General features: G+C 38.9%; 1 protein-coding gene across 6 annotated transcripts in view; it reads right to left on the bottom strand.

The window, feature by feature from the left end:
* Nucleotides 1–12799, bottom strand: part of LOC124177497 (zinc finger homeobox protein 4) — a 207884-nt gene that overhangs the window by 50658 nt on the left and 144427 nt on the right. The gene's annotated exons all lie outside the window — the stretch shown is intronic.

Raw genomic sequence — 12799 nt, 5'->3', positions numbered from 1 at the left:
TATACAGGCACAACAGAGAAGTAACGCGCTCGCTGACGGAACCTCGTTTTAATGGTATTTTTGCGGGATGAAAATACGGCAATGCGAAGCGACGTAGCAATTTCATCTGCGGGGGAAACGCGTGGATTATGTATATAGGTACCTAGCTATGTAATACGCATAGCCCGCAGCTAAGCCAACCTGACTATAGCTAGCTAGCTATCCTCTTTGAGCCGGGTATAATCGGGCACAAGCAAATTAGCCGAATAATTACAGACGCGGAGGGCGGGGGGAGGGAGACGGGCTCCTCTCCTCTCCTCTCCTCTCCTCTTCGCTACTCTTCGCTACTCTATTCTTCTCTCCTCTCCTCCTTGCCCGAGGTTCTCGCTCTCTTATTTTCATTCCTACTCCTCTCTCGCCGCAGAAACAATAATCGTCCGCGAAGAATCGCGTCATTATACCTGACTGCCATGCCTGCCTGCTACTGTCTCAAACAGTTATTATAACCGAGTTAAGGGGGCAAAACTACTGCGGAGCTGACGAAGAAGAAGTGTAACGACGATCTGGACGATCTTACAACGCGATGGAGAGAATTCACCTTTGCTTTCACTGAGGTAATTAACTCGTGCAATTATAACCGCGGCTCCGTGATCCGCTGCCCTTTGTGCGGGATGCCTTATTTTCTACCGATGGCTGTTTGGTAATTTTCGTGGCTCAGTCACGCAGCGTGAATCTGCTGGTGTGACTAACAATATTTTTGGGCCACACGAAGCATGTCTGCCGCAGGAACTGAGCGTCGTCGATTCTCGAGATCATCACGAAGAGCAGCTGATTTCGGATCGGTAACCGCTAAGCAGCTTCTTCCAAGGTTTTAGAAGAGATCGAAAGAGATACGTGCTGCATTCTTGGTGCGAAGCGAACTTTCATGCTCGTGGTTCTCGGTTCCATGGTTTTTGAAAACTTTTCTTTGACGGTGTTCTTTTTTGTATTTTAGGGTGCCTGAGTGATTTCATCCGATTTGCGACAAAAACAGGGAGAAAAAACGATTGGAAATATTCAGAGAAATTACGCATCGTCGTGTTTGGGACCAAGTTGATTTTGCTGAAGAATTGCAAGAATTTATGTAGATTATAAGAAATCGGTAATGTTATGCTTTGTTAACATTGCGTATAACAAATTGATGAAAACATTACTTCACTGTAATCGAATGAATAAACAAAATTACTCGACTGATGTTACATTTTTAATTACTGCGATAAGGTCTCCAAGTGTACCGAAATATCAATCTCTATTCCTGTTCATGACGAAGGTTAGTGACGAAAATTAAAACGTAGTCATGTGACTCAAGCTTTTACCTAATGTTGATTGGTATCAATTATTTCGCAATGCAAAACCTCAAACGAATGGTCTACATAGATTCTTGGTAATTAATTGTACCGTTTATGGCGGTACGTGATGGGTATGCGGGAAAATGCCGCTAACCGTCAAAATCACAGACAAAAAATGTAGGCATCTCAATGAAAAACTACCTAAACGGTAAATGGTACTCTTAAGAAGATGTTCGTAAAGTACAAAGATCTTTCTCTGTATCGTTTTCGAATAACAGTAAAAAATATGAAGTGTTTTGCATGAGGTTTCACACATAATTCTCGAGCGAATGCTCGTAAAATAATTTTTCGGAATTGTATAATAGCGAGATACAATTCAGTTCATTTGAGAAAAGTGATTAGATGACAAACGATGCGTACTGCATTAGTGATTAGTCGTAAACCTTTAATTTGATATTTTTTCATAAATTTTAGTTGAGAACGACGTTGAGAACCATCAGTCAGACCCGTGTATAAGCGTAGGTTTACTCCTCTCACCGCCTGCCCCTGAGAAGCGCTCACCAATCTCCATAAAGACTGATATTTTTTTCACGACATCAAATTCACCCAGGTTTTTTTTTTTATAAGATTGCGAAATTTTATTTTGCAAATGCCGTGAAAAATATGAGTGTAATAAGATATCTCCAGAAAAATGAATTTCTTACGTTGAAAGATTAATCAATTATTAAATAGTTTCTTTGGATCGAATTATAAATTCGATACAGCTGTACACTGTTAAAATGTTTTAAAACTCGGTGTATAAAATTTAACTCATTCCAATGTGAAAACTGATATTTTTTTCTCTCATCAATTCGGGTTGTGCAAATTTATTTATTCGAAATAAAACTTTGGTAAAAACCTTAAAATATAATTCTTGACTCATCGTGCAGCGTTGAATGAAAAATTAGTATGTGAATAAATAGTTATTCTGACTATACACACAGAGAAAAATTTAATCAAATTAAATAAAATTTATTTGAATCAGACAGATTTTCTATACTGCCACACAATTGACTAAAAATGATCTCTAGATTAGAAGAAACGTTTCGAATCTTATCATTGATATGCTTCGAATAAAAATTTAGATTTTTGCGTGGAAAAGAGTTTTAAAAAATCCAAGAAATCGATTATTCCAGCGCAGCTAAAACTGTTTGATATTATTATTTTTTTTTTGTCACTTCTGTACAGGTTTCACTGAAATTTGAATCCAGATTGTTTGCATCACAAGTCAGATACTTTAACGGTTGCCCCAAAGTATTTGATCGAGAATATCAAACAACGATTTATTTTAGAATGAGAAGGAAGCCAAAAAGTATCCCGGTCGAGTCATAAAAATATTTTGTCTAACCAACCAAACATTTCAAACACGTAAAAATTTTGTTGGCAAAATGCGGATTGAACATGAACGACGCTGTTGAACGAACTATTTTGTCAAAACCTCCGTACGAACAGCGAATTTTTTATGGAACAGTCATTTTCTGAAAATCAATTTTGATGAACAAAACATTCAAACTTTTGAATCTGCCGATTTTGGATAATACGTCTGACACTTTGCGAAGAAACCGTGAATTTCTTACCATTTCTCGAAAGCCTAGAATCACTTGGAAACAGTGTAAAGGCAAAAGGTGTAAAAACCAAATGTTGAAACGTCGAGTTAAGCAGATTGAAATTTTTGAGTGTAGAAAAGAGTCAAAGTCGAGTTAATTAGAATCCGCGGTGGCGTTCGCGTCTCTTGCCCGTTCCCGGAGTTCTAATCCTCCGGGTATCTTGTAGCTGATGAGGATTCCTCGCTGATGCGGAGGAGGAGGACGAGGACGAGGACACGAGCGAGCGCGGTTGTCGGGTCGGTGGCGAAGCGGCGGAGCGAGGATGAGCGTAATGCCTACCGGATAGTAATGACGTTGTTTAATGTTTAATCATAGCCGGCAAGTACGCGGGGAAGTATAATCAGAGTATAATTTGAGACAACAACTCTCGAGCCGCGTCCGCGAGGAGATCGGCGCGACGGACGGTTGCGGTCGACGCGGCTCCTCCGCAGCCTCCGTCTTCGGGGCGGGTAGGAGGTTCGAGTCTCCGGGTACGTGTGCCTCCTTACGCCGTCTTTCCCGGCTCGTTTCTCTCCTCACATACGGAATTCCTTGAAGGCATGCACCCGGAGTCCTCGACGAGGACAGCCAAGTGGCAGCCGGGAACCGAGTTAGTTCGGACACGGTATAGAGAATAATGTAGCACATTATAGCAGGGTATTAGAGTGGCCGGTAGCCGACTGGTCAGTTTTTTGCCGGATTCCTGTAGCGCCTTCAACAAACACGAGGGGAAGGAAGACGAAGAAGAAGAGGAGCGACGTCGTCGTTCACTCGCTTCACTCACGAGTTTTGTAATTTTAGAACCTCGAGCCGCACGCTGCGCACTCACACCTTGTCCTGTGCGCGCCGTTTCATCGAATACTTTCTCGATACTCGATGCCTTCTAAATACGGCCATCGATCCATCACTCAGCTCTCCGCTTCATCTTTCTTCGACCGCAAATTTAAACCTTGCCATTCTCAAACTCGTTTGAATTAAGCCCGACCTAGCTCTGCCGTTTACTACTTTTTATTATCAATGCTCTTATCTGTACTTTATATTGTCAATGGTCGGGAGAGAAGTGAGTATTTCTCTCCGACGATTCGTCTCGGCATCTTCCGTCACTTCATTTTTACCACGTTGGAAGTTAGTAACGATTCGTGACGAGGAAAAACCGTTACTTTGTGATTTTGGAATTGTTTGAAATTCGGTGAACCGTGCAAAACGAAACGTACTCATATTTTGGAATCTTCTTTCCTTCGGTCATTGTAAAAATAAGAAAATAGAGATTTTTTTCCCAGTGTTTCGTTACGATAACGTTACTAACTTCAATCTCGTACATTTTTAAAGAGCGAATAGAGAATTTAATCTCAAGAGCTTTTACCAATCGAATCGTGACCCTGTTCAATTTTCGACAAATCGTGAAATCGCGATTCAATATGATCGCCGTAGAGTTTTCATGTTTGTCCATCAATGCGCAGCAAAGAGTGTTAAATATTTCGTAAACGGGATCTCGATCCTTCTTGAAAGCATAACGATAAGAGGATTCCAGAAATACTTGCTTTAGATAATTGTTCGGCCCGGAGGATCGGAATTAATTTTTCGGGAAAAATCATTTTAGCCTCCACAAAATCATGCAGATGGTGTTATAGTATCGAAGGGTACATCTTACAGGATTGTGAAATTTCCCTATCTCGAGAGATAATTATTGGGCACGATGTCAAGTCAGAAGTTGAAGAAAGCGAAGGAAGTAAAAACGACGATACGCACTGAAGTGAGCGTGTCACGTTCAAAAGCTGTTTCTTCCCCAGTTTCGGGTAACAATCGTGGATCTGTGCGCGTGTGCTTCGAGGCAACAAACAACAACAACAACAATAACAACGACAAGCGAGAAAGCAAACAAACGAGGAAAAAGCACGGAAAATACGGGTCGAATGACGGAGAGAGGAAAAAACAAAAATTGAAACAAAGAGGACCCGAGACTGAGGATTGGGCGTCGCGGTCGCGTGCGGCTGGTTTGTCAGTCTGTATTTACACGACAGGACAGGGCCCGTATCGTCCCTCTCTGAACGATCGCAGAGGACAATGGCGATTGTTACTATTCTTTACTCTCCGGGTGCGTTTTGTCCAATTTAACCCTTCCCACCTACGCTAAGCCTCTACGTGACCACCGCCCAGATACGATAGCCTAGATTCAGGCTCTTTCTTTCAATCGCGGCCGTTTGATCAATTAAATCACGTAATTTCGATTCCCCGATCCCTCGCAGACAGGCCACGATTTCATCGAATTCACGAATACAGGCGTATTTTAAGCGATTCTTTGTGTCTTTCTACTGGAGCTGTGCACTCAATTGTTTGTTCGATTGATCGAATAATCGGTCCTCTCTACTGCTTTTTGCTTTTTTTTTTTTAATCGATTATTCAATTAATTTGAAAAACAATTAGTCACAGTCTGCGATTAATCGCACAGCCTCAGTTTCTGCCTTTTAGAAATCAAATTAGAATCAGATTTCGTCTTGCGGATAGATTTGGGTAACGGTTCTAGACTTCTTTTTAACCCGAGCTTTATTTTTGGAAATTATTAGAAGTTCAAAAAAGACTTGGTATAAATTTTAATTTTCTCAACAATTGTACCTACTGATGGGTATGCGTTCAAATTTATGCACCTATATTGGAAAAGATAGACGAGTAAATTCAATGGTGAAACGTATGACAGCAAAGTTACCCAAATTTATTTCTACCATAATTATGAAATTCACGTTCACCGACTTTGACATGTAATAAAAAAAATATAACATCGAACTTGCCAATTATCAGAAAAATTCGCAATCGCCATGAATATTCACGTCACGTGTCAATCCTTTCAGGGTAACCGAGAAGCTCTTCTAACGGCGTATTTTCAGGCCATACGCAAGTCACGGAGTTGGACCGCAGGCGCGATTCTCCGCGAAAAAAAGTTTTTTCATCATTCTTTTATTTTCACCCCGAAAAAATAGCTGCCCCCCTAATCGTACACATCGGCAATAATTCGGGGTGGCGTAACTGCGACCATGCAGTGACTCACGCACGAAATATATCCACCTATAATAGCTGCAGAACTGCAGTAATGCAACGCGTAGGTATATAATGATTTATACTCGACTCGAGTTAGGTTTATAGTTCGCCCCTCGTTCCTGCTGCACGCGGCTTTTTTCCTCCACGCATTATATATATATATATATATATATATATACACACACACGACACATGTAGAGACGGATGCGAGGTTGCGTGCGTATAGGTAAAAAATATTTTTCTCTCCATTTTATTTCTTCTCTCCTCTTCCCTTTATCGCTGTTTTAGCCTTTTTTTTTAGGGAGAGAGACGGAAGGAGGGTCCTTCTCCTCTCTCACCCCAATGAACCGATTGCAGAACGGAGGAAGAGGCGGCTTTTCTCTCGCCTTTATATTCCTCTGTTCCGCCGTCGCCGGGTCGCGTTCCGCAGCCTGGATATTGTAGATCGATATAATTAATAGCGTCAAAGTATCGGGTGACATATGGCTGGAGAAACTGTTGCGATGCGCGGCTACCACCACCATGAAAACTATAACCAGTCTGCGGATTTACGCATCGGTATGTATAATGTTACCAGATTTGAATCATCGCCAATTTTCGATACCATCGAACCGATTAAATCCCGATTCAATGAAGCGAAAATTTTCGATAATCTTTCGTACACCCTTTCGAATTTTTCTACAGTGTTTTTTTCCTCGGTTTTTGGGTTCTAGAGGAATATTTCATTGAATATTGTCGAGAATAAAGAAATTACACTCGATTCCGTTTTTACAGATTCAACGCACGACTTTTTCACTATTTTTCTCTCCATTTCAAAACTGATGTATTATTTAAGCTCATTTTGTTTTCTTTTCCAACTGGCACTTGTATACTTTGGATCAAAGGATTACGGAAACATTTGATAAGCTTTGCAATTAATTTGGTTCGAAATATTTTTCAAAACAGTCGCGATTCGCTCGAACTGACGAAGAACATAATATTCCAAAGTACTCGTACTTGAAAAAAAAAAAAATTGTTTTTTTTTGCGAAGAGGTTGTCCAAGTGTAATGTAGAAAAGAAAAGAGAAACTGTTCTTCTTTCGCTAAGAGGTAAGAAAATAAAAACGGAACCGTCTGCTTTCCGATTTCCATACTGCCTCAACGAGGGACGGAACCACGATGCGGTTCATAAAACGCGTGGCGCATATTTTCATGCAGAGGAATAAATCCGCGACGCGTGTTGCAACCCCTTTCGAAAATCCGAGGTAGAAGAAATCACCTGCAGGCATCCATTGGAGGATCATCTCGAGTCGTATAATACCTGAGCGCTGATTTATTATACGCGGTGCGCTTCTTCTTTCATGCGAATGTACATAATATGCATTTCGTTGAAGCGGAGTGCAGAAGCCGAAGTACAGACATCGGCTCGAGCCCTGCACCGGCAGGAAAAAGGGGCCGGCACTGAATAGTTTTGCATGCATGTCCTCTCGTCGATTCTGTAACTCGGTTCACCGACCGAGAAGTAGATTCGTACATGGGTACATACAAAATCACGTATATGGTCACGCGCCGTCGTGTATACATGCATAATTTCTCACCCCCAATGACACGAATCCGAATTCAAATTCAAATTCAAATGAAATTGAGATTTCAGCACGCGCCCAGTTCTCCGATTTATTCTTTGGACCATAGATTTCCCGCCTCTCCCCCTTTCTTTGAACTTTGTTACCCCCGTGTTGCATTCACTATACTTTTAAATAATAGTTTTATCGAGTCCCTTTTGCGCCCTCATCACACCGATCTTCCCGAGCCGTTGAGGGTGTTCCACGCCTGTCGAAGGTTCAAACGCGCCGCTCTTTCTAGGCGTAGGGTATAAACTATAGGAAATCAATTTTTCCAGCGAATATTCCGGCTTTCTTTACTTTTTACACCCACCATTCTTATCCCCTGAAGCTTTTTTGTCGTCAGTTCTCTTAGCTTTTTTTTCTCTTCTTATTTTTTCCCCCTCTTTCCTCATTTTTTCTACGGCACTCTCTGCAGTCCCTTCGTTGTTTTTTTTTTTTTTATTTACACTTTTTTGAATTTTTTTTTTCATATCCCTCCCTTCCTCCCTCTCTCTCTCTCTCTCTCTCACCCATCACTCTTTATAAACGACCGATTGTCCGGAGGGATGCGCTGTTTACACGAATACTAGACTGCGCTATGTGTAACCCGTGGCCGGAGAAAAATAGTCCAGCGTTTATAACCCATCTTTACACCGGAGCAAGTCGATCGCTCGTTCGATCTCCGCGTATCGGATCATGACTGCTATCGCACAATGGACCTCACGATGACCGTCTCGGCGTCAATCGGAGGTCCTAAGAATTCTTCCCAAACTGATCCCTTTTGTTGGGATAAAAATGACCGGCCTTCCCCTTTCCTTCTCATCGTTTGAAATGAAAAAATCAGGAAAAAAGAGTAAAGCATAAAAGTAGGTGTAAGAAAAATGAAATAGTGACGAAATTAAATTTAAAATAAACCGAAGTTAGTCCCGTTGTTACTTCCATTTACGATGAAACAATATAATTGTACAATCTTCAAAATTTAAATTGGTTTTTATCAATTCCGTGAAACAACGTTTTGTTTTTCATGGCATGTTAAGGATCGTTTAGCAGAGGATTATTTCGCTGTTGGATAAATTAACGAACACGAATTATTTTGATAAGGCTCTAGGCTTTGTTACAAAAATAAAATGAACTGGGAATTTGAAATTGAATTCGAATTGAATTTCGGTGTTCTCGGGTATGCATAAAAATTTAAATCGTCAAAATAAATGTAATTTCTTCTTACTTTTCATGTGTATTAGAAGAGGCAAACCTGAACATACGGCCTTGCGGTCTAGAATACACGCGCTAATTCCCTTAATTCCATTAATTTCCACCGAAGGATTAATCCCTGCTGCTAAACTACACCGGCAGTGCTTCCCTGTCGGTTTCAATATAACGTGTCCAGGATAGGGTGCGGTCTTCTCGAGCTAACTTTGACACGACGCGTCGTTGTCCAGAGTTGATGCCCGCATACTCCTAATTACACATTCTTACTTCACGTTTACAGCTCCAAATATTTCACACTCCGTAGTCAAGTGTTCGACAAACTTCCAAGAGTATATCTGACTATTTTAAAGACTCTTTGTGACGTAATCGAAATAAGCGAACGTGTATTACTCCATTATTAAATTCTGCTATACACCAGGAATTGTGTTGATTTTAGAAGCTAAGACGATAGATTTGATGCAAAACTATTTCTCAAACGCAGTTTTACCCATTGATTCGTTTCCAATTATTATACGTTATAGACGTCCTCGAATATTGCAATGTAATATCGACGTATGCGTGATTATAGGTATATAAAAGCATCGAAGCTCATTAGTCGTAATCTACACTCCGAATGATCTACGAAATATTTTCATTGTCATTAATATTTAACTTTTAGACTTTTTTTTTCTTCCCGATTACTCCCTTTACCCCCCAGTGATTGGGTTTGGAAAGTATATCGAGTTTCGATTGCTGAGACCTGCCATTCTAATTGTTGCGCTTTCCTCGAAATACAACAAAAAGAAGTAAAATGCAATGGTAACGTAAAGCATAATCACCAATTGAAAATACCTACTGTACAGAATAATCATTGGACAATATTCACAGATAGTCATCGGATGCATAAGGACATTTCCTGGGTGGTGGGAAATGGGATGAATGAAATTTTTGGATAAGCGAATGGTAGGTATACAAAAAAAAAACGAACGACTGAAAGAAAATACCAAGAAACAAGTAATAAAAACGAAACGATAAAGTAATCTTGTGATAGTATAGCTTTATTTTAGACTAGAACGGAAGAAAATAATATAATAATATTAATAATATAAAATAATAATAATAATAATAATAATAATAATAATAATAATAATAGTAATAATAATAGTAATAATAGTAATAATCATGATAAATTATGTACACAAAAGAATGGGGTTGAACATACATACTAGCATTGTTTTGCATTTAGGGTTGGGTGACAGGGGGTGTTGTGAGTGTAAAATTTTTCAAGGATTTGCAAAAAAAAGGGGGCCATACCCTCGCCGGAACGTGGCAAAAATCTGACAATACGCGACGCTGACGGTGATATCCTGCTTCGTGAAAAAACGCGTAACATACTCTTATTGTACAAAGAATCGTGTGCAACAAGGAATCGAACCGTTGCCTCGCGTATTTGCAACATTCGTCTTCGAATCGTCTACGACTCACATTTCAAACTTACGCGCAGCCCGAAAAACCCGAGACTGCATCCTTGTTCCAAAACATACCATTCCAGATGTTACGGTTTTATTTTATGCATGCGACCTAATTCTCATTTTATATATATTCCCGCTGTTATGATTGATTGATTTTTCTCATGTGTAATACGTTCGCATCAAGGCGAGGACAGAGGGCAGTCACAAAAAAGGAGAAAAAGAGAGAGAGAGAGAGAGAGAAAATTACTATAATAAGAATAATGGCATATAAATCGTGACAGTAAAAATTCAGAGAAGAATCATAAATAACTAACGCCTCAAACAACAATAACAATAATAATAATAATAATAATAATGATAATAATGATGATAATAATAATAATAATAGCAATAATAATGATGATGATGATGACGATGCTGATGATGATGATGATGATGATAATGGTTACACTAATAAAATCGATGATAAAAATAAAAATAAAAATCGACATAATGACAATAATATTACATACAGTAATACTAATCATAATAATCATAATAATAAAAATAATAATGATAATAATAAGAATAATAATGATAATGATGATGATGATGAATATGCTGATTGTAAACGTCAAAGGATACCGTACTGATAACGATAGCGAATCGTACCAAGGTATACGCATAGGTGTACATATATATGCATAGTCTGGTTGTAATATGGATGATCGGGGACAATTCGTAGTCATCACTTAGTGCGTGTGTGTGTGTGTGTGTAGTATGCTATTGCAAGCTGGTGACCGGTGCTGAATGTCGGAAGCGGAGTTTCGTCGAGTGGAGGGGGAGGGAGAGAAAAAGAGAGAGTGAGCACGATTCATACGGGAATTCCAATCTCCCGTAGGATGTTCAGGTGTGTAGGACGAAATCGTGCCGGGTTAATGAAGATTATACAAATTGTTCTAAATTTCATTTTAAACGCCTGTGAAAAAATTTGAAAGCTATTGTCTGTTCCATACCGGAGCTACGGTTACTTTCAATGTTTCGTGATTTTACATTGAGCCTTACAGTTTCCCATAAGAATCAATGTAAAATCGTAAAAGATTATATGTAAAAACATTGCGGTATGGTTAAAAAAAAAAAAAGTGATAACAGTTCGTATAATTTTCACTGACCTGGCACGATTTCGACCTACATGCCTGTACGTCATCCTTTTCCGCGTCGTAAAGTTACGAGAGAGATTTGTCGAGAGAAATCTATTCCACGCGATTCTTCCACCAACAATTTCTCTTTAAAATCAATGAAGTTATTCGGTGAAAATTTCATTTACTACTGTGATAATTAGGTGTCTGTATACCGGAGTTAAGTAGGGAACTACCAAGGTTATGCTCTTCCTCCCCCCGCCGATCAACATTCTGCATTTATAGCAGCCGGAAACTATATAGGCGCTCTCCAGGTTTCCAGAATTGGGACCTATCGTCAACAAGAGGACCCTAATCTGGCCTCGTAGGAAAGCTTTGAGTCCGGACACATAATATATAAATATACATACATATATATACCTGTGTAATATTCATCTCTAGAGCATATTCGTAATTATTACATTATATCATTTTTAATAATGCGCATTGTATATTACTTACAAGGGGATAGCTCTATGAACCGGATTTTTATTCGCGCGTGTTCTCAGGGCAAAGATCGAGGCGAGAATTGAAATAACACGAAAAAAAAAAAAAACAGTAAAACTCGTAACACTAAAAATAAAAAAATAGGTACTCGATATTTTGTTCTAATGCATTTGCTTTTTTTTTAAATATTCTTTTATACGATTAAGGGAATGATAGATAACGATTCAAGGGCAAGGGCGACGGGATAGGGATAGTTTTCTCCTATATATATATCCTAAGTAGGAATTAAAGCCGATATAGTCTGTCCTCCGTTCCTGGCTATACTATGATGAACTAAACGGTATACTTTTTTTTTCCTTTTTTCATTTTCATCTTCATCCTTTTTCTTTTCTTTTTCCATTACGATTCTCTCATCCTATTATATATATATATGTATATCCGTAATAATAATATTATTCTAAATCATAATATTAATCGTTTATCATAATTGAGTCAGTATTAAAACGACGTAGGATATATCTGTATATGCTAAATTGAAAAATATAATAATAATAATAATAATAATAATAGAATCGATCGTATGTGGATATAAATTCTAACATAGTTTTTACTATACATAGGTATAACATGATCTACCATCGTTCTGTGTCTACTATCGCTTCTTCCGTCTTCATCGAATATATCTAATTGTTCCTCATGTCATTACTTAACTTTACCTTTAATTGTCGTCGTTTCTTATTATTACTATTTTTCTACGCGTTTAAAAAGAATCACCAACGATGGCTCGTCCTCGGTATTACGTAACTCGTTCTATGTACCTAGGTAGGTAACAGACTAATTTCTAGGTTAACCAGGGTGTTGGAAAAAAAAACTTAAACGTTTCTTCTCTAGCTGCACTTTTTCTATCCTCGTGTATATTATCTGTTTACGTACCTAAATCTCGACAAATCTACCATATTTATTCTGTCTTGAAAACCGTATCTCTTTC

The sequence above is a fragment of the Neodiprion fabricii genome, chromosome 3 (genome assembly GCF_021155785.1).
Source record: "Neodiprion fabricii isolate iyNeoFabr1 chromosome 3, iyNeoFabr1.1, whole genome shotgun sequence".
Lineage (NCBI taxonomy): Eukaryota > Metazoa > Arthropoda > Insecta > Hymenoptera > Diprionidae > Neodiprion > Neodiprion fabricii.
This window is presented reverse-complemented; position numbering and strand designations above follow the sequence as displayed.